General features: G+C 39.5%; 1 protein-coding gene and 1 non-coding gene across 4 annotated transcripts in view; one reads left to right on the top strand and one right to left on the bottom strand.

The window, feature by feature from the left end:
- The window catches only part of ABCG2 (ATP binding cassette subfamily G member 2 (JR blood group)), a 127,537-nt gene that overhangs the window by 90,085 nt on the left and 9,852 nt on the right, over window positions 1-27,600 (bottom strand). The window contains exon 3 of one of the 3 annotated variants that reach the window (XM_005897792.3): window positions 26,960-27,117. The exons of the other annotated variants lie outside the window; for them this stretch is intronic. The gene's annotated coding sequence lies outside the window, so the exon portion shown is untranslated. The remainder of the gene's footprint in view (window positions 1-26,959; window positions 27,118-27,600) is intronic. 3 annotated transcript variants of the gene reach the window in all.
- LOC138988350 (U6 spliceosomal RNA) lies at window positions 20,244-20,350 on the top strand. The gene has a single exon (XR_011464652.1). It is a non-coding gene; the product is annotated as a U6 spliceosomal RNA (small nuclear RNA).

Raw genomic sequence — 27,600 nt, 5'->3', positions numbered from 1 at the left:
TTTGTCAAATGCTTTTTCTGCATCAATTAAGATGATCATGTAATTTCTTCCCTTCATTATGTTAATATGGTGTATTACATTGATTTTCCTATGTTGAACCATCCTCATATTCCAGGGTTAAATCCTACCTGGTCATGGCATATAATCCATTTAATATGGTGCTCAATTAAACTTGTGAGTAATATATTGAGAACTTTTGCATCTATATTCACAAGGGATAGTGATTTAGTTTTCTTTAGAGTGTCTCTGTGTGGCTTTAGTATCAGGGGGCTGTTGATCTCACAGATGAATTAGGAAGATTCAGGTTTTTTTGGAAGAGTTAGTTATTTAAATATTTGGCAGAATCTACCTGTCAAGCCATTTTGTCCATTGCTTTTCTTTGTTCGGGAGGTTTTTAATTACTGATTCAATCTCCTTCCTAGTTATAGGTCTGTTCAGATTTTCTATTTCTTCATGAGTTGGTTTTGGCAGATTGTATTTTTCTAGCAATGTGTCCACCTTACCTAGGTTACCCAATTTGTTGACAAACAATTCTTCATAGTATCCTTTTATATTATTTTTATTTCTATAAAATTTATAGTAATGACCCCACTTTCATTTCTGCTTTTAGTGGTTTCTGTTTTTCCTTAGTCAATATAGTTAAAGCTTTATTGATCTTTCCAAAAAAACAACTTTTTTTTTCATGGTATTTTTATACTCAAAAATATACCTACTTATAAAATATGTTAGAGTACTTACTCCATAATTTTATAACTGCTACTTATGTATTTTCTTTATAAGAGTGAGAATTAATTTTTAAGGTTAGTTTCTAGCTTTAAATAGGTACTCAATAAATTCAGTGTTAAATGAATGAATAAGTTTAAAGAGGTAAACAAAAAGAAATATACATAAATCACAAATGCAAATGAGGCATGGCATAGTTTGAGGTAAATGTACAAAGTTAACCCTCAAATACTGAACACAATACAATTCCCTTATCAGCATGAATTTTTTTTCTCTGTTAGTATTTACAACAGTCATTGAGGTGAATTTCTATTTTTAAAGCCTGGTTTCTACAGAGTTTAGAGTTCTTCCTTACTCTTCTTTGATGCTTAACCTGTTGTTTATCATGAGCCAGCAAATAAATCCCTAATCTTATCAGGAAACATTGATTTTTTTGTACTCCTGCCTTAACTGAACTTCTGACTCCTGGTGTTTTGGTTTGTCCTCAAATCCAGCTGTGCCTCCAGTGCTCCATAAAACCTTTCATACAGCATTGCAATTAAGTCATTCAAACATGTAGGAGTTTATTTACAGAATTAGAAGTGTTAATTCTGCTTAAGTTTTAGGTCCTTTCCAACTCCATCAGTCCGGGATTCTGCTAAAAATGAGATACTCAGCTTGCTGAGTTTAAATGCCACTCAACACTTCCTAGCAATAGGTTGCAAATTATGGTATAATAATCCTAGAACACCAAGAAGAGGCTTTAGGACTTCACAAACCTTTTATTTAAATATTGTTTTTAAACCATTTTTGCCATTCAGTTCAGTCAGTTCAGTTCAGTTGCTCAGTCGTGTTTTGACTCTGTGACCCCATGAACCGCAGCACGCCAGGCCTCCCTGTCCATCACCAACTCCTGGAGTTCACTCAAACCCATGTCCATTGAGTCGGTGATGCCATCCAACCATCTCATCCTCTGTTGTCCCCTTTTCCTCCTGCCCTCAGTCTTTCCCAGCATCAGAGTCTTTTCAAATGAGTCAGTTCTTCGCATCAGATGGCCAAAGTATTGGAGTTTCAGATGACACCACCCTTATGGCAGCAAGTGAAGAAGAACTAAAGAGCTTCTTGATGAAAGGGAAAGAGGAGAGTGAAAAAGTTGGCTTAAAACTCAACATTCAGAAAACTAAGATCATGGCATCCAGTCCCATCACTTCATGGCAAATAGATGGGGAAACAGGGGAAACAGTGGCTGACTTTATTTTTCTGGGCTCCAAAATCACTGCAGATGGTGATTGCAGCCAGGAAGTTAAAAGACGCTTACTCCTTGGAAGGAAAGTTATGACCAACCTAGACTGCATATTAAAAAGCAGAGACATTACTTTGTCAACAAAGGTCCATCTAGTCAAGGCTATGGTTTTTCCAGTGGTCATGTATGGATGTGAGAGACTATAAAGAAAGCTGAGCGCTGAAGAATTGATGCTTTTGAACTGTGATGTTGGAGAAACTCTTGAGAATCCCTTGGACTGCAAGGAGATCAGTCCTGGGTGTTCATTGGTAGGACTGATGTTGAAGCTGAAACTCCAGTACTTTGGCCACCAAAAAAAAAAAAAGAACAGATGAGTCACAGACTGAGAGAAAATATTTGCAAACTGTATATCTCATAACAACCTCTACGATTGAGGTTGTTAATCCTCAATGATTCCCCCTGCATCATAAATAATATTTATACATTTTGGTTTCATTCTGTAAATGAAATTAAACACAAATATTACCTATGCCTTTTAAAAAATGTTGGGAGTAGAGGAACAATTTGTATTCAAAATATATAAAGAATCCTCACAACTCAATACCATTCAGTTCAGTTCAGTTCAGTTCATTAGCTCAGTCATGTCCAACTCTTTGCGACCCCATGAATCGCAATAACCCCATGATTTGCCCTGGCAGCACACCAGGCCTCCCTGTCCATCACTAACTCCCAGAGTTTACTCAAACTCATGTCCATCGAGTCGGTGATTCCATCCAGCCATCTCATCCTCTGCCGTCCCCTTCTCCTCCTGCCCCCAATCCCTCCCAGCATCAGAGTCTTTTCCAATGAGTCAGCTCTTCGCATGAGGTGGCCAAAGTACTGGAGTTTCAGCTTTAGCATCATTCCTTCCAAAGAACACCCAGGGCTGAGCTCCTTCAGAATGGATTGGTTGGATCTTCTTGCAGTCCAAGGGACTCTCAAGAGTCTTCTCCAACACCACAGTTCAAAAGCATCAGTTCTTCGGCGCTCAGCCTTCTTCACAGTCCAACTCTTGCATCCATACATGACCACTGGAAAAACCATAGCCTTGACTAGACGTACCTTTGTTGGCCAAGTAATGTCTCTGCTTTTTAATATGCTTAGGTTGTTGCAAAAGTAACTGTGGTTTTGCACTGTTGAAATTTGCTGTTTGAAATTGGAATACATTCTTAAATAAATGTGGTTATGTTATATGTCATTTTAATGCACATTTCTCACTTTATGTTTTTTCCTAATGATTTATTACTTGCTGTTTATTTTATATTTATTTTGGACTAGGGAAAAGACGTTAGACAAAAAGTAAATTCAAGCAATTTTCTTACTCAAGTTCAAAATGGGTCGTAAAGCAGTAAAGACAACTTGCAACACCAACAAGGCATTTGGCCCAGGAACTCCTAAGGAACGCACAGGGCAGAGGTAGTTTAAGAAGATCTGCAAAGGAGACGAGGGCTTGAAGATGATGAGCATGGTGACCAGCCACTGGAAGCTGACAACAACCAACAGAGGATCATCACAGACTGGTGCTACAGAAGGAGCAGGGGCTACTCTCTAGGTGCATTAGTTGTGGCGCCTGGGCTCTAGAGCACAGGCTCAGTAGTTGCGGTGAGTGGGCTTAGTTGCTCTGCGGTTGCTGTTTCAGCAGCAGGGTCAGCCAGAGAACTACGTGAGCTCCACTCCTGTCTTGCCCGCACAGCTTGCAGGGTGACCTCATTTGCTAGTCAAGGAAGAAGTCTCTATAGTCTCACGGGCTTTTGCCCAAACCCATCCTTTGTATCACTTCTTTCCTTCTGTAACATACCTTAGTACATTATGATGTAACTGACTGTCCCTTGTCACTACTTTATCAATAAGGTCAGCTACCCTACCCCAGGGCCTGTTTCACACCTGCTTAGTCCACCTGGTATATCTCACCTGTATCTGTTTCAAAAGAGCATTGTCACCTTATCAACTCAAGAAAAAAAGGAAGTTTTAAATCCCATGGAGTCAATCTGTCAAAAGCAGGTGGGGGGAAGTCCTGTATAGTGTTACTACTTTTACTGAGAGATAAACAACTTTTACTGAGGCCAACTTTTACAGCAGTTTTGTAGAAACTGCAAGTGTTCTGTCAGAAACAAAGATAAGAGTTTGTGAAAGATAGTTCTTTGATTACACACTGTGTATAGTGAACCTGCTTACTTAATGTCAAGTATCGTATCTAGCAAGCATGCCTTCAAATTTGTTGGGAATTGTAAGTCTTCCCTCTGGCAGGCATCCAAAGCCACAGAGAATGTCATCTGCAACTTGCCAGTCAACAAGAAAGCGTTGGGCTTCCCGGGTGGCTCAGTGGTAAAGAATCTGCCTGCCAATGCAGGAGACACGGATTCTATCCCTGGTCCGGGAAGATCCCACATGCCACGGAGCAACTGAGCCCGTGCACCACAGCTACTGAGCCTGTGCTCTACAGCTCATGTGCCACAACCACTGAAGCCCGCGGGCCTAGAGCCTATGCTCTGCAACAAGAAAAGCCACCATAATGAGAAGCCCACACACTGCAATTAGAAAGTAGCTCCTACTTGCCACAACTTGAGAAAAGCCCTTGCAGCAACAAAGACCCAGCACAGCCAAAAAAACAAAACAGCATTATGTAGTGAAAACTCTGGACATCAGAAGAATTGTCCTCTGATACATATGAACATTCCAGTTCGACATATAACACAATTCAGTCCCAGTTATGCATTATTACACAGTACTTACAATGAATCAGCTCACAGGCCTCTCAACAACAAAATCACTTTTAATTTTTATCTTTGACTACAAGTTCTACAGTTATGTTCAGACACTGTTTACAGGAACACAGATCATGGATATTTTTACACAGGCATTAAGACACCAGCTCTCAGACCATCTACTCCTCTCAGGTAAAGAGGGGAAGGAAGCAGAGAGGGTAAAACTGGCACCAGTAAGCATAAGTTTGTTGCGAGCTTTTTGAGGTAATAAAAAAGTTCTAAAATTAGATCAGTAATGGTTACACAACTCTATAAATTTATGAAAATTCATTGAATTGTACAATTAACATGTGTGGTATCCAAATTTCAATAAAGCAGTTTTAGAGCAGTTTAAAGCCAATCAACAACAACAATATGCTCATTTTATATATTTATTATTATATATAGTATATTATATACATTACATATATATTACATGTATTTTTGTGTATATATATATCTGTTGTTGTTCAGTCACTAAGTTACCGACTCTATGACCCCATGGACTGCAGCACCCCAGGTGCCTCTGTCCTCCACTATCTCCCACAGTTTGCTCAAACTCATGTCCATTGGGTCGGTGATGCTATATAACCATTTCATCCTCTGTTGCCCCTTCTCCTCCTGCCTTCAATCTTTTTAGCATCAGGATCTTTTCCAATGAGTCAGCTCCTCGCATCAGATGGCCAAAGTATTGGAGTTTCAGCTTCAGCATCAGTCCTTCCAATGAATATTCAGGGTTTATTTCCTTTAGGATTGACTAGTTTTGATCTCCTTGCAGTTCAAGGGACTCTCAAGTGTCTTCTCTAGCACCACAGTTTGAAAACATATATGTGTATTTATCTATTCATTTAAGACACTTAAGAAATTGTATAAAAACACACTTCCTGTGCCTTCTCATGTACTATCTACCACACTGGAAGCCTATGTGTTAACTTGTGTCATTTTTATATGTATCTCAGAATAAATTTTCCCTTTTCATCTCTGTTTAATCAGAGAAAATCATAAAATTGTAAGATGAACAAAACTTCAAAACCTGAAGCCATTTCTGACTACTAGTCTCTGAATCAGATTTTTCTCAATACTACACAACCCAATTTAGAAATAAATTTATTTCAGAGACTTTCTACAACTATAAAAAATTACACAACATCTCTGTGCTCATCAAAAATACTGCTTATACTAACTTCCTAATAAGTAAATATATAAATTTTAACATTTAAAAATACATTTTTAAAATATTGAAGTTGTGCATCCATTTTTAATTTTAAAAAATGTTTATATTGCTAAAACAAACAAAAAGGAGCTAAACTCTCCTGGGCCACAGGTGGCACAAAAAGATCAAGCTTAACTACAGTTTTACTAGTATGGTGATTAGAAATAAGTTTAAAAGAATACTTTATTATTGTCCTCTGAGGCTCCCATGAAGGTAGATGAGATTTTACTTAGACAACAAAGTTTTGGGATTTTTTTTTTTTCTGACATCAAAGTTTTAACTTCAAAAAACATTAAAAAATAAAAAACTCAGGTTTCCATTTCTTCCTTTACCCAACATTTCTTAGAAACCTGGAATGCTCTTTCCTGCTTCCTCTTTCCTCTGGGCTGAAATTCAAACAGGACTGGCATTCCTAATAGCTATCACTATCATGGACAGTGAGATGACTCAGAATAGAAACCACAGATAGCAAAGTAAAAAGATAGAAGGAATGTGAGTTCCTGAAACCAGGAAATTGGTATACTGTCTCTGGAATGCTTACCTCTGGATTTTTTGAACATGAGAGACAAACATCTACATAATCAGAGAAAATCATAAAATTGTAAGATGAATGAGACAATATAACGACTGTTTTATACCACAGTCATACAACTAAACTCAAAAGAGCACACTGAGATCAGAATGGTGCTACAGAGGGAGCAATAGGCCCAAAGCCCTCAGACTGGAAGTGCTTGGCATCTCCATGGACCAGCAAGGTAAACAGGCTAGGGCATCTGTAATGGGAAAGAGAATGTTAGGAGACAGGGTGACGGCTGATGGGGAGGCAGATGGTGTAGGGCCTAGTGGCTCACTGGGTCTTTGAGCTTTTATTTAAATGTAGAAAACCAGTGGAGTGTTTCAAGAAGAAAAGTGACTTGTTTGATTTATATTTTTAAAGAATTTCTTTGTAGAAAATAGACAGATGTCAATGCATTAAATCCTCATGGTAGGTACATAACTATTTATTACAGTATGCTCATATTTTTATGTGTGCTGTGCTCAGTCACTTCAGTTGTGTCCGACTCTTTGTGAACCTGTGGACTGCAGCCCACCAGGCTCCTATGTCCATGGGATTCTCCAGGAGAGAATACCGGAGTGGGTTGCCATGCCTTCCTCCAGGGGATCTTCCCGACCCAGGGATAGAACCGGCGCATCCTTATCTCCTTCATTGCAGGCGGATTCTTTACCACTGAACCACCAGGGAAGCCCATTTATTACAATATGCTCTATATTTTTATTTGTTTAAAATATTCTACTACTGATTTTAAAAATAAAAGTCAACTACTTTCCTGGCAAAAAAGGAGGGGTTTATCTGGGTGTAGCAGAGAATTACAATTTGGGACAAACAACTCATGGCAGAAACCATAAGCAAGCCCAATGAACAAAGGAAAGAAACATTACTTTAAAAAAGAAACATGGAGAAAGGGGATGTTGCAAGAGGTTGTTTTGAATCAAAGTCCCTTGGAGAAAAGTGAGAGTTCAGAGTGATGATGGTTTCTCACTGACTGAGTTGCTAGGAAGTGGATTTCCTCTAGGAGGCATGATACACATCTTTTCCTGGAGATGCTATGTATACTTTTTCCTTTTGGAGACTATAAATGATGAGTTTTTGTTAATGCTTCCATTGGCATTTCTTCCTGTAATGGATGTGGAGTTGTCCTGCATGAAAGCTCTCCCTTCTGGCCTCCCAGCTTCATTTTTAGTGTCAGTCAGTTCAGCCACTCAGTTATGTCCGACTCTTTGTGACCCCATGGACTGCAACACGCCAGGCCTCCCTGTCTACCACCAACTCCTGGAATTTACTCAAATTCATGTCCATTGAGTCAGTGATGCCATCCAACCATCTTATCCTCTGTCATCCCCTTCTCCTCCGACCTTCAATCTTTCCCAGCATCAGGGTCTTTACCGATGAGTCAGCTCTTCGCATCAGGTGGCCAAAGTATTGGAGTTTCAGCTTCAGTGTCAGTCCTTCCAATGAATATTCAGCTGATTTCCTTTAGGATGGACAGGTTGGATCTCCTTGCAGTCCAAAGGACTCTCACGAGTCTCCTCCAACACCACAGTTCAAAACCATCAATTCTCAGGCACTCAGCTTTCTTTATATTCCAACTCTCACAACCATACATGACTACTGGAAAAACCTCATTTTAGCGAGGTTTTACTTATTAATTTTCATACCAGGTTATACAATTTCATGGAAAGCTTCGCACAGTCACCTTTATTAACTTGCCAAAGCTAAAGAGGAACCACTGATAACTAGTATTAGAGTAACCTGTCAGAAAAACTAATGTGTTAACACAAGGGTTTGTTCTATTAATAAATAGAAACTAAAACTGGTCTAAGATAGTGTATGGAGGCCTCAGAGAATACTACATTCAAATTCTGTCTCTGGATTTTATTAATTGTGTGGATGAGCTTGAATAAATCATTTAACCTTCCTAATCTACCAAAGTGTAATCATCTTTATCTCTGAAGATTTTGTGAGGATGAAGTTTTTAGCCAATTTTCTGGCATAGAAGAATCATGTTCTATGATAAATGATAAATCACATCTTCTATGATTTATCACCTTCTATGATTGCCAGGAGAAATACCAATAACCTCAGATATGCAGATGACACCACCCTTATGGCAGAAAGTGAAGAGGAACTAAAAAGCTTCTTGATGAAAGGGAAAGAGGAGAGTGAAAAAGTTGGCTTAAAGCTCAACATTCAGAAAACGAAGATCATGGCATCCAATCCCATCACTTCATGGCAAATAGATGGGGAAACAGTGGCTGACTTTATTTTTCTGGGCTCCAAAATCACTGCAAATGGTGATTGCAGCCATGAAATTAAAAGATGCTTACTCCTTGGAAGGAAAGTTATGACCAACCTAGACTGCATATTAAAAAGCAGAGACATTACTTTGCCAACAAAGGTCCATCTAGTCAAGGCTATGGTTTTTCCAGTGGTCATGTATGGATGTGAGAGTTGGACTGTGAAGAAAGCTGAGCGTCGAAGAATTGATGCTTTTGAAATGTGGTGCTGAAGAAGGCTCTTGAGAGTCCCTTGGACTGCAAGGAGATCCAACCAGTCCATCCTAAAGGAGAGCAGTCCTGGGTGTTCATTGGAAGGACTGATGCTAAGGCTGAAACTCCAGTACTTTGGCCACCTCATGCAAAGAGTTGACTCATTGGAAAAGACCCTGGGAGGGATTGGGGGCAGGAGGAGAAGGGGACGACAGAGGATGAGATGGCTGGATGGCATCACCGACTCGATGCACATGAGTTTGGATGAACTCCGGGAGTTGGTGATGGACAGGGAGGCCTGGTATGCTGCGATTCATGGGGTTGCAAAGAGTCAGACATGACTGAGCGACTGAACTGAACTGATGATAAATGATAAGCCATGTCTTTATCGTTACTAGTCACAATTATTAGAGTTTGAGAATATTTAACTACATTTTCAACGTTAGAGCAGGGCAACATGAAACACCCAGTTCCTAAAGATGTTTTCCTCTGTCATAGGTTGAGACAGCTGACACAAGCATTTTCCATTACTTGGATGAAACATCTCTCAAGCGTATACACTTATCTTTACTCTCATACCCAGAAGTGACTGTATAGGTGACCTGAGTACTTCTGTCATAGGAAGGAGTGTCCCTTAAGAGAATCAATTAATTATCATTCTGATTCAAGCTGATCACCTCAGCTTCTTGAGTTTAACTGTCATGAATCAGCAACTATGAGTTCCAACCTAGCATAAGTACACAGTGAAAAGATCCAATTTCTGAGCCTGCAAAGTGAAGCCAGCATCTTAACTAAGTTGTTCTTACCTCAGTACAGTTTAGTACTGGGGTCTAGGGCAGGCTACCACAGAATATGCCTCAATGGCATGATGATTACACTGAATTAAAGTTCCATGAAAAACAGCTGGTGGGAAAAAATATTTTAAAAAACCTCAGACCCTCCTCTTTCTCCCTTCAGTGGGAAATGAATCTCCTCCATAAACGTTCCCTCCCTATACCAGGAAAATAGAAAGCAGTCTTGTCAAGAGAGTTGGGGAATTTGAGGCTAAGTTATTTCTTCATTAATCTGATACCCCATGCATAAACCCAATTGTTTTGTTAAATCTTTGCAAATAGTTATTTCTTGGTCTTTATATATCAACAGCCTGCTTCAGTTGCTTCAGGCGGTCCCATTTCTAGAGACCTTCATGCATACAAATTAAATTGTTTTATTCTCTTGTTAATCTGTCTTGTGTCAATTCAGTTATTAGACCAGTAAAAAGAGCTCAAGAAATTTCCCCTTCCCCAATACTACCAAGTACTAATTATTGCTGCTTGAGCATCAATTAATCATTTGGTAACCAATTCAGACATAGAAACACATCAAAAAAAAATGTGTTTGCCATCACTGTTGAGGACAGAAATTGGCATTTAAAACCATTCATCACAAACCACAAGAAGCTCAGAGAACACCAGGGAGAATAAATGTCAAGTAAACTACACCTGGACATGTCATATTCAAACTGCAGAAAATCAAAGACAAAGAAAACAATCTTGAAAGAGGCCATAGGAAAAGAGCATCTTACTAAAGAACTCTTAAAACTCAATACTAAGACAACAAACTTGTAATGCAGGAGATGCAGGTTTGATCCCTAAGTCAGGAAGATTCCCTGAAGAAGGTCATAGCAACCCACTCCAGTATTCTTGCCTGGGAAATCCCATGGACAGAGGAGCCTGGCGGGCTATAGTCCATGGAGTTGCAAAAGAGTCAGAGATAACAGCAACAACAACAACAAAACAACAACAACAAAGAGAACAAACCACATTAAAAAATGGACCAAACACCTGAACAAACATCTCACCAAAGAGGATATATACACAGGCAGCAAATAAGCATATGAAGAGATGTTCTACATCATGTCATTATGGAAGTGCAAATTAAAACAAGAATGAGATACCGTTACACACCTATTAAAAAGGCCAAACTCCAGCACATTCTCTAGCAGTCCAGTGGTTGGGACTCAGCTCTTTCACTGCCAGGGACTGGTTTCAATCCCTGGTCAGGGAACTAAGATCCTGCTCACATCAGGTGGCCAAAAAAAAAAAAAAAAAAAAGTCAAACTCTAAAACAATATCAAATGCTGTACAGGAACTTTCATTCATTGCTGGTGGAAATTCACACTGATACAGCCACTTTGGAAGACTGTCACAGTTTCTTATAAAATTAAACATACCCTTACCACCAGATCTAGCAATCACATTCCTCAGTATTTACCCAAATGAGCTGAAAAGTTAAGTCCTCACCAAAACTCGAACACAGATGATTAGAGCAGCTGTAGTTATTAACTGTCAAAACCTGGAAGCAACCAAGATATCCTTCAATTGGTTAACGGATAAATAAACTGTGGTACAACTGGACAATGAAATATTATTCAGTGTCAAAAAGAAAGGAGCTATCAAACCATGAAAAGACAAGGAGGAAACTTCAATGCATATTACTAAGTCAAAGAAGCCACTATGTAAAGGCTACATACTGTATGATTCCAACTACATGACACTCAGGGAAAGGTAAAAGTATGCAGACAGTAAAAAGTCAGTGGTTGCCAGGTGCAGTGAGACAGGGAAGAATGTGGAGCACAGAGGATTTTTAGGGCAGGGCAACCTTTCTGTGTGACCCTACAGTGATGGCTGCATTTGTCAGAGTCTATGGACACATAAAATGTCCACCACCAAGAGTAAACCCTAATGTAAACGATGGACTTGGGGAGACGATGAATCCGTGTAGGTTCACTGATTGGAACAAATGAACCACTCTGGTGGGGGCTATTGATAATGGAGGAGAGTACGTTTGGGGTAGTGAGCAGAGGATATATGGAAAATCTGTCTATCTTCCATTCAATTTTGCTGTGAACCTACAACTGTTTTCTTTTTTTTTAATATATTAAAAAATTAGGGGAAAAATTACTTTGAAAGTTGTGACTACATAGGTAAAACCATAACACATATCCAGTATTGATAGCTCATGGTGAACGATGACGGATTCACGATCTCCAAAGATGATTTAGCTTTGGGACCAGGGACCGGGCTTGATCACTCAAGAGCATTGTGTAGCAGAGTTTTATTAAAGTGAAAAAGGGACAGAGAAAGCTTCTGACACAGACATCAAAAGGGTGATGGAGAGTGCCCCACTTGCTAGTCTTAGAAAAGGGAGTTATATACTTTTTCAATAAATCAAAAGAATGTTTCAAGGTTGTAAAGATCTTACTAGACCCACTCCCACAATTTACATTTTAAGATGACAGGATTAGAACTAACAATAGAAAGATCTTACCAGACCCACTCCCATAATACACATTTTAAGATAAAGATTAGTCAGAAGGTTCTTGTTAAGGAGAAATATGTCTTTTGAGCATGATACATTGTTATATTGACTAAGACATATAGAAAAAAACATTTGCCCTTTTCTCCTTGAGAGTCCCAGACCCTTTTCTCTTCCTCCCAGACTTCTTATCAACCTGCCTAGGAACTGACTCTCAGTATTCTAATAAATATTCTAAAAAACTGTTGTCTTAAAAGATAGCAACAATATGAAAGAATGAAGAATTCCTTTAAGTTCAAAAAGCTTTAAATTTAGACCAAAATAACAATTACATTAAGGTCTCTCTCTCCCACAATTTTTTTTTTTTTAAAAAGCCTTTTTTTTAAAAAGCCTTTTCCAGTCAATGCTTAACCTAGGGTAAATTGTAGACTTCAGTCAGCAATCAGAAGAATTAGCTAATATATAACCTAAATGCAGGGACATGATAACAACTCATTTTAAAGTTACCTAATCAACTACGATTCATGGTCAGGGCAAGGAGTCAACCTCTGCAGAAATCTCCAGTTCCAGGTCAGGCTACCTTACTAGCTTAGTGTTAAGAGTGATATAGTTTCCTTAGTGTTAAAGCATCTTTTATTCTAGGAAGGATTGGGAGTAATCACAGAAATGTTTAAGATAATCAGATCTATGTTAATACTTTGATATTAAAGAATTTTTGTGTCTTGTTTATACATAAAAAAAGAAATTTTATATATTTACATTATTTAATAGAATTTGACCCATTAGAGTATAAGATCAATCTTGTCTGTCCAATTTCAAGTATGTAATTAAATAAGTGATTTAGGCTTTTGATTTAAAGTTGAAATCCTACTGTTTGTAGAAAATAATAGGATATTTAAAAGAACTACAGTTTATTGTATTTATAATTTCAATTATTTGCTTCATATGCATTATTTGAGCAATTGGGAAAACTTAGTTTGTTAAATTAGAAAATAGAAGTAACACAGCAGGTCTGAGTCTGCTATCCTTAGAAAGGCCTGCTCTCAAGATTGGCCCTTGGTTGGGATTTGGAAGTTAAGTCACCGAGTATTCTCATGCAACAGTTAACTGATAAGGATGGTTCACTTTGCCTAAACTGGTTGTGCAAGCAATATGGTTTATGCAGAATGCCTGCTCACCTTCTGGGAGTATGGAATTCTGGTTCATGCTAGGCAGAGCATGAATGCCTACATACTCAGCTCCCAAGAAAAACCTTGGGCTCTAGTTTTTCCCTAGTGGTTTCCACAGGCCAAAATACTGCACACCAGAACAAGGACCTACTGCACAGCATGGGGAACTCTACTCAATACTCTGAAATAACCTACCTGGGAAAAAAATCTTAAAATGAATGGATTATATGTATATGAGTAACTGAATCATTTTGCCACACACATAAAACTAATGAAACATTGTAAATAAACTATACTCCAAAATAAAATTAACATTTAAAAAATACTGCACACATGTTGCAGAGTTTCTATTGCTGGGGGAACAGCATGTACTGTGTGACCCCTTGTGAGAGCAGAAAAGCATAAGAGAGCTTATAGATGGCGTCCTCCAGACTCGGCCTTTGTCTTTCCCTTACTATCTGTGTATCTTTACTATGTTCCTGTAATAAATCTTAGCTATGAGTAGACCTATACATTGAGTTCTATAAATCCTTCCAGTGAATCTGAAGGTGACGGTAGTCTAGGGGTCTCCCAACACACTAGAGAAATTGAATATTTTTCCTCCACATACAAAGTATTTGGAAGTGTTAAATTAACTAAGTTTATAAATTAGATCAAACACCATTGAAAGATCTATTAGAAGTAAATAATAAAATCTGCTAGACTTATAAATAGAGCAAGAGCATTGGTAAATTGAATTTATAGACTTAAGGAAAACTAGAGGTTTGAATTTACAACTTTGATCGCCAAATATTAATTTCTAAAACTCGAGTAAACTTTTGAAGAGGTCTTTCAGCCCCTCTCCCCAAAAGTCCCTTGAGGGGATCAAAATAGTTCATATTTAGTATATCTCATCAGCCCATAGCAGGCTGCTTGTCCTGGTCTCAGTGGAAGAAGAGCATTTGTTCAAATCTACCACAGTTTCATGTCACTTAGATTCCGGTTAAAAAGGAGCCTAGGATCCAGCCTTGTTTATACCACTTACTAGTTAACCACATTACACCACCTCACTTACAGAATCTGCTTCTAATGGTGACATTAAAATACAACTTTTATAAAAGCACCAGTAGGTAGGGAGTCCAACTGGCCTCATGTAATAGCTGGTAACTCCATGGTGTTAAAGACCCAGGATAAGTTAATAAAAATTATCCTTTTAATATACTTTAAAACCTTTGACAGATTTCCCCATTGGGTGATGAAGAGTGTGGCAGGAGTCTCCACTAGAGCATCATGCCTGACACTGCTAGAGTCCATGGGGTTGCAAAGAGTCAGACATGACTGAGTGACTAAGCACAGCACGGCAGTAAACACAGTAAATACTAATAAATGAATGAAGGAGCTAATGATTTAGTTGAGGGGACAAGATAAAAGCATCCCAAAGTGAAGTGATAATATGAGACAGTGCTTCTGAAGACATACAAGAGAAAGTAAGTGAAAAGTGGCCAAATTAATGGAAGTGAGATTAAGCATTAAGATCTCAAAGTAAGAGATGGCTGCAGGCTACAGGGGTCAGAAAAGCTTCACGGAGGCAGCTCGTCTTAAAAAAATCTTGGCCTTGAAAAATACATTAGATTTGAAGATGTAAGAATGGGGAAAGGTCTGAGAAGTAAGAGTGTGCCAAAAGATGAAAGTGAGATGATAAGAAAATAACAGAGATGATAGTGAGATGCAAGTTAACTCTCTCGCACTGCAGCCCAGATCTTTAAAAAAGAGGAGAGGGAAGGACTTCTCTGGTGGTCCAGTGGCTAAGACTCCATGCTCCCAGGGCAGGTGGCTCGAGTTCCATCCCTGGTCAAGGAACTGAAAGCCACATGCCACAATTAAGGCCTCTCGCAGCCAAATAAATAAATGTTTTTTAAAAAGAAGAGTGGGGAACAGCCTCTAAGCCCCAGGTTGTGATGCCATGTTTCTCAGGCTCAGAAATTTGGACTTGATTCTTTCCACAGGGAGAACAATGAATGGTTTTTCAACAGTAATGATAGGTGAAATAGTTTGGTGGCTCTGGAATAAAGATTATACTAGGGATAAGGTGTAGGAGGGTTTAGGTTGGATTAAAGGAGTGAGCATTGTTGGCAGAGAATACAGTAGCTAGAAAACAGCCCAAAAATAAAGTAATAAAGGGCTAAACTCAGTCATATTTCTTAAGCATTGTAAAGGAAGAAGTGATGGGATAGATTATCACATCCAAAGGAAAGATAAGAGTATGTTTGTGAAAGTGAAGGAGGGGAGTAAATTTTCAGAATCAAGTATGTATCTGTGCATTGTTTATATTTTCATATTTTCTTTTTATACCAAATGAGTTGGAGTTAGCATGTATATCAGAAGGTAGTGTGAAAAGAAAAGTTTAGACCCCTACTTTTTCAAGAGAGAAAAGAACATTTGCAACTCAAAATGTAATTGGAATGCATGCCCAAAAGGTTTAATGTTTATGTATTTTAATATTAGAATCTTGGTTTTGCCAAACAAAGCTCAGAGAGAGTCAAGCAACTCATATCTGGAGGGATAATGCACACAGCGATAAACTGGTATATTGCAATCTGCTGAGGTCTCGGGAAGATTTTTCAAGACTTTGTAGAAAAGAGCCCAAGACACAAACAACTTTGGTGATTGTGTTTCAGGAAAGGGGACAGGCTGTCTGGTTCTCTGCCAGTGCAAGTTGAAGGAAATAGATTTGGGGGCCATTTCCTAATGTGTCCCAACTGGTAGACGTGCTTCAGGAAAGGGTGAAGAGCCCCTGGCCAAAGAGGAAGCACCTTTAAGAAAACAAAGCCAAAACAAAGAACTGGCAGCACTCTTAAGAAGCTGAGTAGCACTGTTTAGGCCAGCCTGGCCTTCCTGTTCCATGGAATCACAAACATATTCTGTATTTAACTGACAAATTTTATAGCAGCTTAAGATCTGGATTTCAAGCTTATTTCCATATAGCACCAACTACTCTTAAAATTATGAAATCAAATATTCCTATCAGCATCCTAATCCTCTAAAACCATGCAATTATTCATTCTATTATGGAGAGAATAAAAAGTTTTTCACCAAAAGCAAACAAAGTCCTCTATTCCTTCAAAACACTGTCAATCACCCCCCTTAATTTGTAGGCAGCAGAACAAATACAATAAAATGTCACTTTCTTGTTCTGCCAAAGAGGCCAACAGATCCAGAACCTAAAAGGTACTGAAGATGTAACAAAACTACTGCAGACTCATGATACATGTGGCAACTGTGGCTGAACAACTTCATGCTCACACTGCTGATTCCTGACCATCTATAGCAAAATCATCCTTTGTACCCAAATGGTACACTGAGAAATATAATCAATACCTGTTATTCTTGCAGCAGAGGACTGGCTTGCTTGAATTCTTTCTAGGTAGAGTATGTTGGGCCTTTCAGAAACAAACAATCCTTTCCTACTTGAAGAGAAGAAAATGATAGAAAAATAGAAGCTCTGCAAAGTGATTAAGGAAATATGTAATTATCTTTATTCAGTTATATTCTCTTTTCAGGAACAGAAATTCTTTTGGTCCAGCTGCTGCTTTAGGGCTTTCTGGCCCCAAAACAAAGTATTTCTTGGTAATCTATAAAGATTCCCAAGTGGTACCATGATAAAGAATCTGCCTGCCAGTACAGGAGGTGCAAGAGATGTGGGTTCGAACCCTGGGTCAGGAAGATACCCTGGAGAAGGAAATGACAACCTACCTCAATATTCTTCCTTGGAAAATCTGATGGACAGAGGAGCCTGGAGGGCTAAAGTCCAAGGGTTCCAAGAGTTGGACACGACTTTGAGAGTAAAACAACAACAATTTCACTTTTGGGGATCTAACGTAAATGGTACTACGTCTTTAATGTTCACCGCTAGTATATAGGAAAGTGGTTGACTTTTGTATATTAACATTGTTCTGCAGCCTTGCTATATCATTTACTAGTTCTAGTTTTTATTGTGTTGTTGTTGTTGTTGCTATTGTTTATTTGTTTGGATTTTCTACATAGACAATTATGTGATTTGCAACCCAAAACTGTTTTATCCCTTCCTAAATGCCATGACTTCTTGTCTTATTGCATCGCTAGGACTTCCAGTGTGATCTTGAAAGTGTGAGAGAGATCATCCTTGCCTTGCTCCTGATCTTAGTGAGAAAGCTCTTTTCTTACCAGAAGTATGAAGTTGACTGTAGGCTTTTTGTAGATTTCTTTACCAAGTTGAGGGAGTCCTCCTCTATTCCTGGTTTGACAAGAGTCCTTAATCATGAATCCATTCTGCATTTTAGCAATTTTTTTATCATCTTTTGATATGATCACAAATTTTTTTTTCCTGTGGCCTGTCAATGTGACAGATTACAAAAATTCAGTTCAAATGTTGAACCAGCCCTGCATACCTGAAATGGAGGCCATATTGTGTGCAATTTTGAATGAATAATCCCAAGAGAATGCACTTGTCATGGTAAACACCCTCTTCCAAAACACAAGAGATGACTCTACACATGGAAATCACCAGACGGTCAATACCAAAATCAGACTGATTATATTCTTTGCAGCTGAAGATGGAGAACCTCTATACAATGAGCAAAAACAAAACCAGGAGCTGACTGTGGCTCAGATCATGAGTTACTTATTGCAAAATTCAGACTTAAATTGAAGAAAGTAGGGAAAACCACTGAGCCATTCAGGTATGACCTAAATCAAATCCCTTATGTACATACACTGGAGATGATGAATAGATTCAAGGGATTAGATCTGGTAGACAGAGGGACACGGAGAACTGAAGAACTATGGACAGAACTATGGACATTGTACAGGAGGCAGTGATCAAGACCATCCCCAAGAAAAACAAATGCAAAAAGGCAAAATGGTAGTCTGACAAGGCCTTACAAATAGCTGTGAAAAGAAGAGAAGTGAAAGGAAAAGGAGAAAATGAAAGATATATTCATCTGATCGCAGAGTTCCAAAGAGTAGCAAGGAGAGATAAGAAAGCCTTCCTAAGCAATCAATGCAAAGAAATCGAGGAAAACAATAGAATGGGAAAGACTAGAGATCTCTTCAGGAAAATCAAAGATACCAAGGGAACATTTCATGCAAAGATGGGCTCAATAAAGGACAGAAATGGTATGGACTTAACAGAAGTAGAAGATATTAAGAAGAGGTGGTAAGAATACACAGAAGAACTATACATAAAAGATCTTCACGACCCAGATAATCACGATGGTGTGATCACTCACCTAGAGCCAGACATCTTGGAATGTGAAGTCAAGTGGGCCTTAGAAAGCATCACTATGAACAAAGCTAGTGGAGGTGATGAAATTCCAGTTGAGCTATTTCAAATCCTGAAAGATGATGCTGTGAAAGTGCTGCACTCAATATGCCAGCAAATTTGGAAAACTCATCAGTGGCCACAGGACTGGAAAAGGTCAGTTTTCATTCCAATCCCCAAAAAAGGCAATGCCAAATAATGCTCAAACTACCACACAATTGCACTCATCTTACACGCTAGCAAAGCAATGCTCAAAATTCTCCAAGCCAGGCTTCAACAGTACATAAACCGAGAACTTCCAGATGTTCGAGCTGGATTTAGAAAAGGCAGAGGAACCAGAGATCAAATTGCCAACATCTGTCTAGTTGGATCATAGAAAAAGCAAGACAGTTCCAGAAAAACATCTATTTCTTCTTTATTGGCTATTCTAAAGCCTTTGACTGTATGGATCACAACAAATTGTGGAACATTCTTAAAGAGATGGGAATACTAGACCACCTCACCTGCCTCCTGAGAAATCTGTATGCAGGTCAGGAAGCAACAGAACTGGACATGGAACAACAGACTGGTTCCAAATTGGGAAAGGTGTACGTCAAGTCTGTATATTGTCACCCTGGCTTACTTAACTTATATGTAGAGTACTTCAAGTAAAATACTGGGCTGGATGAAGCACAAGCTGGAATCAATATTGCTGGGAGAAATATCAATAACCTCAGATATGCAGATGACACCACCTTTATAGCAGAAAGCAAAGAAGAACTAAAAAGCCTCTTGATGAAAGTAAAAGAGGAGAGTGGAAATGGTTGGCTTATAGCTCAACATTCAAAAAACTAAGATCATGCATCCAGTCCCATCATTTCATGGTAGATAGATGAAACAATATACTTTATTTTGAGGGGCTTGAAAATCACTGCAGCTGGTGACAGCAGCCATGAAATTAAAAGAAACTTACTCCTTGGAAGGAAAGTTATGACCAACCTAGACAGCATATTAAAAAGCAGAGACATTACTTTGCCAACAAAGGTCTGTCTAGTCAAAGCTTTGGTTTTTCCAGTAGTCATGTACAGATGTCAGAGTTGGACTATAAAGAAAGCTGAGCGCTGAAGAATTGATGCTTTTGAACTGTGGTGTTGGAGGAGACTCCTGAGAGTCCCTTGGACTGCAAGATCAAACCAGTCCATCCTAAAGGAGATCAGTCCTGAATATTCATTGGAAGGACTGATGTTAAAGCTGAAACTGCAATACTTTGGCCACCTGATGCAAAGAACTGACTCATTGGAAAAGACCCTAATGCTGGAAAAGACTGAAGGTGGGAGGAGAAGGGGACAACAGAGGATAAGATGGTTGGATGGCATCACTGACTCAATGGACATGAGTTTGAGCAAACTCCAGGAGTTGGTGATGGACAGGGAGGCCTGGAGTGCTGCAGTCCATGGGGTCGCAAAGAGTCGGACACGACTGAGCAACTGAACTGAACTGAACTGAACACAGAGTAAGAATCAGTCCTGCAGTGCTTGCTTCAGCAGCACATATACTAAAACTGGAACGATACAGAGAAGATTAGCATGGCCCCTGCACAAGGATGACACGCAAATTCATGAAGCGTTCCATATTTTTTGGACTCTGTTGCAGAGGAGAGGGTGGGAAGATTTGGGAGAATGGCATTGAAACATGCATAATATCATGTATGAAACGAGTTGCCAGTCCAGGTTCGATGCACGATACTGGATGCTTGGGGCTAGTGCACTGGGACGACCCAGAGGGATGGTATGGAGAGGGAGGAGGGAGGAGGGTTCAGGATGGGGAACACATGTATACCTGTGGCGGATTCATTTTGATATTTGGCAAAACTAATACAATTTGTAAAGTTTAAAAAAAAAAAAAAAAGAATCAGTCCTACAAAAGTGCCCCAGTTCACCAGCTGCAAGTCCCAGGTTTCCAGCTACAAAACCATTCCCTCCTCAAGTGTGATAATTTGTTAGAACAACTCACAGAAATTGGGAAAACGGTTTACTTACTGGTGTATTATAAAGGATACAACTCAGGAACAGCCAAATAGAAGAGATCCATAGGGCCAAGACAGAAGAAGCAGCGTAGAGCTTCATGCAGTCTCTGGCTGCACCCCCACATCTCAGCCCCTTGATGTGTACACCAATCCAGAAACTCTCCGAACTCTCCCTTAAATTAGGGGGTTTTAGGGAAGTTCCGTTACGTAGGCATGATCGATTAAATCAATTGTCAACAGTTACTGATTAACCCAACTTTCAGCCTTCTATCCTCCTGGAGGTTGAGACTGAAAGTTCAACTCTGTAATCCCATGGTTGGTTTCTCAGGCAACTACCCTCATCCTCAAATTCTCTGGTGGCTAGCTAGTATAAGCTGATAGTATGTTTTCAAGAGCGACATAAAAAAATCAGTAAGAAATACGTATTTGGTCTTTGCCCTTGGTTCCCGACACAGTTTCTAAAACTCTTTACTTTTTTAAGTTTTTGGCTATACTGCGTGGTGCATGGGATCTTAATTCCCTGACAAGTGTCCTCTGCATTCGAAGTATCGAGTCTTAACCACTGGACCACCACCAGGGAAGTCCCCTAGAACTCTTGTAATTTATTCAGTGATAAGACTCATAGGAGCTTCTTTTGTTATTCACCACAATCTCCTTCCAACCATACTTTGAATTTATGCTAATAACAGGACTCTTTTAATTTTCTGCATAAGTGAGATGATGGATACTGACTAAACTTATTGTGATAATCACTTCATGATGTACAACCAAATCATTATGCTGTATACTTCAAACTTACACAGTGCTAAGTTATATCAATTGTATCTCAATAAAACTAGAAGGAAAAAAAAAAAGCCATTTTCAAAACCTATTTTTTCACATCCTCAGCATGTAAGTCATGTTCAAAAGAATAAAACAAGTATATAAATAATTAATATATAGTATAGAAGATAAGAGATATGCAGAAAAGAACTGTGAGAATTTAGAGAACACTTTGGACCACTTTCAAATAATTGAGATAATTTTGGATAAAACAATTCTCTTACTTGAGGGTATAATCAAACTAAGATCACACTAAGGAGAAAAATAGGATAGGCAATAAAGATAATTAGGGAAGTAGGGTACAGGGGAAAGCCTTTCTTGATCTTTGCTTCAAGATAAAAGCAAGTTTGGTCACTTTTCTTTCTAATCTATTAGTGTGTCATAAGCATTTGTAGTGATTTTGAGAATAAGAGCCCTTAGTGTAGAGCTACCCCGTAATTAAATTGGTCATGCTCATATTGTGCAGGGCTTTTGTCCCAGTTTGCATAGGAAAAGTCCCTGTTTACACATATGGCTCCAAGTAATTATTAATTGCACCCCTTCTTCAATGAATATTCATTGGAAGGACTGATGCTGAAACTAAAGCTCCATTAAAGGCCACCTAATGTGAAGAGCCAACTTCATTTAAAAAAAAAAAGACCCTGATGCTGGGAAAGACTGAAGGCAAAAGCAGAAGGCGACGAGAGGTTGAGATAGTTAGCATCACCAACTCAATGGACATGAATTCAAGCAAACTCTGGAACATAGTGAAGGTTGGAGGAGCCTACCCTACTGTAGTCCATGGGGTTGCAGAGTCGGATTTAGCAACAGAACAACAAAAAGCTTTAGATAGGGTATTCCCAGGTGGCTCAGTGGTAAAGAATCCGCTTGCCAATGCAGGAGACACAGGAGATGCAGGTTCTATCCCTGGATCAGGAAGATCCCCTGAGTAGGAAATGGCAGCCCACTCCAGTATTCTTGCCTGAAGAATCCCCATGGACAGGAGCCTGGCAGGCTACAGTCCATGGGGTTGCAAAGTGTCTGACACGACTGAACAACAGAGCACGCACGCAGCTTTAGATGAAGGAAAAAAGTGATCTTTTGCTAGACTCTGGTGCCCTCTTGTGATTAAAGCATAAAAAGTCACTACAGAAGCAAAAGTGCTTTCCTTGAGGTTACGATGGAAAATTTCACATTCTGATCTTGTTTATTTTGAGAGAAGAAACCACTGCAAAATGTGAACATCCCAGAGTGGATCATCTACTCACTTCTTCCAAATCTCAGCTTTGAGTTTCAGGTCACCAGACTTCATCACTGGCTACTTTCCATGGCTGCTGCTATCTTTGGACTCTGTGACCTCTTTTCCCATTTATCAGTAACTGAGACACTATTGCTGTCTCTAACAAACACTACTTCTATTTTACCTCTCAGTGAATTCAGTATACACATAGGTGATTTTCCCAGCATGCTGATCTCCACCTACCTTGAACTTCTCTAGAGACACTAGAGACATTTGTTTACTCTTCTCCAAGAACGTTAATGGTATTTATGTAGTTGGTCTACCTACTATGTTTCAGGCACAGGCTTCCCAGTTGGCTCAGTGGTAAGAACTCGCCTGCCAATGCAGGAGACATGGGTTCAATCCCTGGTCAGAAAGATCCCCTAGAGAAGGAATTGGTAGTCAACTCCAGTATTCTTGCCTGCACCCATGGACAGAGGAGCCTGGCAGGCTACAGTCCACGGAGTCACAAAAGAGTCGGATACGACTTAGCGACTAAACACCAACAAGGCATGTTTTAGGCACAACGTTAGATATTGAGGATAGGACAGTGAATGAAACAGAACCCTGGTCTTGGAAGAAGACAGATAATAAACAGTAACTCAATCTAGATAGTCTAGTATGTTAGAGGTGAGAAGTCCTGGAGAGAGGCACATGGGGAAGGAAGCAGTAGTCTAGAAGGCAAAGGAAGGTTTTGCAATTTTAAATAGACCAGAGGAAAACATTTAGGCAAAGGGAATGGAGGCAGGAGTATGTCTAGCATGTGAGAGAAGCACCTAGGCAGCCAGTGTGGATGGAGGAATTATTTCTCTCAGTGGTCCCCACAGCCACACGTTCTGGCTCTGTATTACTGGCTGCTGGTTTAAGGCATGTACCCAATGCTGTGGGTTTCCCTGGTGGCTCAGTCAGGAAAGAATCTGCCTGCAATGTGGAAGAACTGGGTTTGATCCCTAGGTTGGGAAGATCCCTGGAGAAGGGAATGGCTACCCACTCCAGTATTCTTGCCTGGAAAATCCCATGGACAGAGGAGCCTGGTGGGCTACAGTCCATGGGGTCACCAAGAGTCAGACACAACTTAGCAACTGAACAACAAGAACAGCAGCCACTTAGGGAAGTGAAAACTTTATTATTAGCTCACACTTTCTTCTATGCTGCCGTGGCTACTTTGTATATTGACCCATTGATGGGATACCTGGAGAAGGAGGCTTCCTGACATTTACTAATACATCCTCTTGATCATCTGATTTTTTTTTTACACCCCCCACCATTGGAGCTTTCCAGGTGGCGCTAGTGGGAAAGAACCTTCCTGCCAATGCAAGAGATGTAAGAGGTGAGGGTTTGATCCCTGGGTCAGGAAGATCTGCTGGAGAAGGAAATGGTAACCCACTCCAGTATTCTTGTCTGGGAAATCCCACAGACAGAGGATCTGGTGAGCTACAGTTCATGGGGTCAAAAAGAGTCGGACATTCTTAGGCATATATTCAGACAAAACTATAATCTAAAAAGAAACATGCACCCCTAGCAGCACTATTCACAATAGCCAAGACATGGAAACAACCTAAATGTCCAGATGAAGACATAAAGAAGATGTGGTACACATATACCATGGACTACTACTCAACCATAAAAAAGAATGAAATAATGTCATCTGCAGCTACATAGATGAATCTAGAGATTATTATACTAAGTGAAATAAGTCAGAAAGAGAAAGACAAACACCATATGATATCACATACGTGGAATCTAAACCAGAAATGTGTTATTTCAAGATACTGACTGAAGCTATGCCTGTAGTCTCAAAGCATGCTCTCTGGTTGGTAGCGTTAAAATCACCTGGCAGCTTTTAGGTATGTGAATTCTTAGGCCTAGTCCTAGATCTACTGAATCAGATCTCTCAAGTTAGGACCCAGAAATCTGAGTTTTAGCAAACTCCCCAGGTAATTTTCAGTCAAAATAAAGTTTAGAGGCCCTCCTCTAAAATGTTTACCCCTGGGAACTAAAGGTTTTAATGGATATAAAGGTTGTGACAAACACACTAAAAATTTTGACAAAACAAGTAGAAAAAGGACTCTTTTTAAGACACAAAGGTTTCAAATTTTGACAGGGAAAGCCAATGAACTCTAGTAGAGAACAATAAGGGCTGTCATAGGTCTTAAGGGGATGCTTGGGAAGATGAAGAAAAGTACAGGATAAACCTGAACTTAGAGCAAACAAGCGAGTTTAATTTCAATACATCCACTAACCGGCTGTGTGCCTCCTCACAAATCGCTTAACAAGAACTTCATTTTCCTCCATGACAGGTAAAAACAAAAATCCCCTTGACATGACATATCCCCATGATAGTTGTGAAAAATCAAGCAAGGTAAAGTATGTGACCATGCTTTGTATGGAAGGATAGCGTAGTGATCATTTCATTTTCTGCAGTATCTCTTTACAAAAGAGTATAGGCATTTTCCCTCTACTGAGGGAATGAATAGGACTTTTGAGTCACCTACAATGACTTAAGAGAACCCTACTTTCTTTAGTGAAGGTTGCAGGAGATACACAGCCAGAATGAAAGCTTGGAAAGACAGGGAAGTGGCCTCACTGGAGAGAATGGGGCTAATGTGCTGACAGATGCTAGTAGGAATATATGTTTCTGAACTCTGAATATATGTTATAGGTTGTATGTCTCTGAACTCATTTGTAGCTTTACAATTTCTCCCCCCAATAAAAGTTCATGAAAACCTAGCTTAGGCTGATGTTCAACCCCATGTACTTCTTACTGCCTACAAGTGGTTTCCCATTATATGGGCTGTTTACAGTAGCTACTGTTCTGATTGGTCAGAACAGTAGCCATATAGGTTGTTAAACTTGTATGTAACTCCTCTGTTATACTCCATAATAGAAAGGAAAGTTATCTGAAGCTTATTTCAAACAGAAGCAATTCCCCTCTGTCTGAGATAGTTTAAATGGATTCATACTGGGCCTCACCAGGTCTGTTCATGCCACTGACCTTTGATTCCACTGACTATCCTTGACTCGATGACAAATAGTTTCAGCATGTACTTTAAAACAACACAAATTTTAATTTGCCTATTCTATCTTAAGCACATTTCTCTAGCTGAGGAAGACGCAAGCTACCACTCTAGAAAAACTCCCATGCATGTCGGAAAAAGAATCCTATTTTCAGGCTGGGGTTTCTTTTATTCATTTTGCAAACTTGACTTCCACGGCCATCACTTTCCTTTCTTTCCCTGTTTTTCTCCCACTACTGTTTTCTACCCTCAGCAAGGCACACTTCCTATTATTTATTTTTTTCCTTCTTGGCTTGGCACTTTTGGATTAAAAGCAACTTTCAGATAAACACGTACCATTTAGGGCAGGGAGCTATTCAATTTAAAGAGGAACACTCTCACAAGATGATAAAACATATCAATTATATTCCTTGCTCAAATTGAATTTAAATCATATCATAGATGTATATGCCTCACAACCTTAACCTCCAAATGGGAGGAGGAAGACATCAGTTATTTTTCTAGATGCATAATTTTCAATCGAAGCTGAAATATTCAAGTGACCACTAGTTATCCCAGTTAAGGCATGATATGACTACTATTCCCCAAACTGCAAAAATATTTCTGGCTCTGCTCAAAGTGGTCCATGCAATCTAAGGAGCAGACCAACATTCTGTCTCACTTGGGGTGACATGGCTTACCATATCTAGGAACTATTTAACACAACCCCCCAAACTCTGAGCTAGTCCATCAAAGCAAGTCAATCTGGGCACTAACAGTGTCTCATTTTCCTTCCAGGCGCTCTACACAAATCATGTGCTCAGCCAGACACCTTGATTCTGCCAACATCTCCCAACTGCTTGCCCTACAGAGCAATAAACCTAGAAGGTTTTAAGCCATTATTACTCTGTTTCATGGGCCAGCAGCACTGAGGTCATCTGGGCACTTCTCAGAAATGCAGAATCTCAAGCCACCCTAGAGCCACTGAATTCTGCTGCTTTTAAACAAGATCTTCAGGTTCATACGCACATTCAAGTTTAAGAAGTACCATTTTAAAATGACACACTCGTTAAAGAACATACAGAAAAAGAATCAAGACTCTCCACTCAGTACGAACATGTGAAAAACAAAAACAGACAACTCACCTCAGTTATGATCTGTGATGTTGGAAGGAAAACAGCCCAAACCTCTGTAGAGAGGCAGTGGGGATACAGAGAAGATTTCGACTCTTGTCGGCTTTCTCATAGAAACTTCAAGCAAGAGCTGCATCTATTAACAGTCCAGGAGCTTCCCTTCCTGCCAGCTTTCAAGGCACAAGAGAAAGTATCAGAGAGGAACCTTATCAGCCCCCTGCAACTACCAGAAAGACTGAGGCTTTCCAAACAAGCTAGTCTTGGGAAAACGTCCAGTTCTCATATCTAATTGACTTCCTTTTTTCTCCACTGTTAGCTGGTTATTAACCACAGTTCCTTCTCCATCACTCGGATTCAAACTGACAACCTAATGCTTCTAACCAGTCTGAGATCTTTTTCTGGTATTCCTGGCAAGGAGATGGGAAAAGGAAAAATTCACGTGTCAGAGATATACTTTTTGTGCAATAGAATCCCGACGACAGCATCTCTGACACTAACGGCAACTTTAATAAGGACTAATTAAAGCAATTTGAGCAAACAGTTTTCTTCTGTGTAAACTTCCTGTCTTCTGCTACCTCTGACATAATGTGGTCTCCTTTTACAAGCTCTGCCTTCTAGCAAAAGTGTGCAAGCAGGAAGATAACACTAATTCA

Source organism: Bos mutus, chromosome 6, assembly GCF_027580195.1.
Source record: "Bos mutus isolate GX-2022 chromosome 6, NWIPB_WYAK_1.1, whole genome shotgun sequence".
NCBI classification, from domain to species: Eukaryota; Metazoa; Chordata; class Mammalia; order Artiodactyla; family Bovidae; genus Bos; species Bos mutus.
Note: the sequence above shows the minus strand (reverse complement) of the source record. Positions and strands in the feature narration are given on the sequence as shown.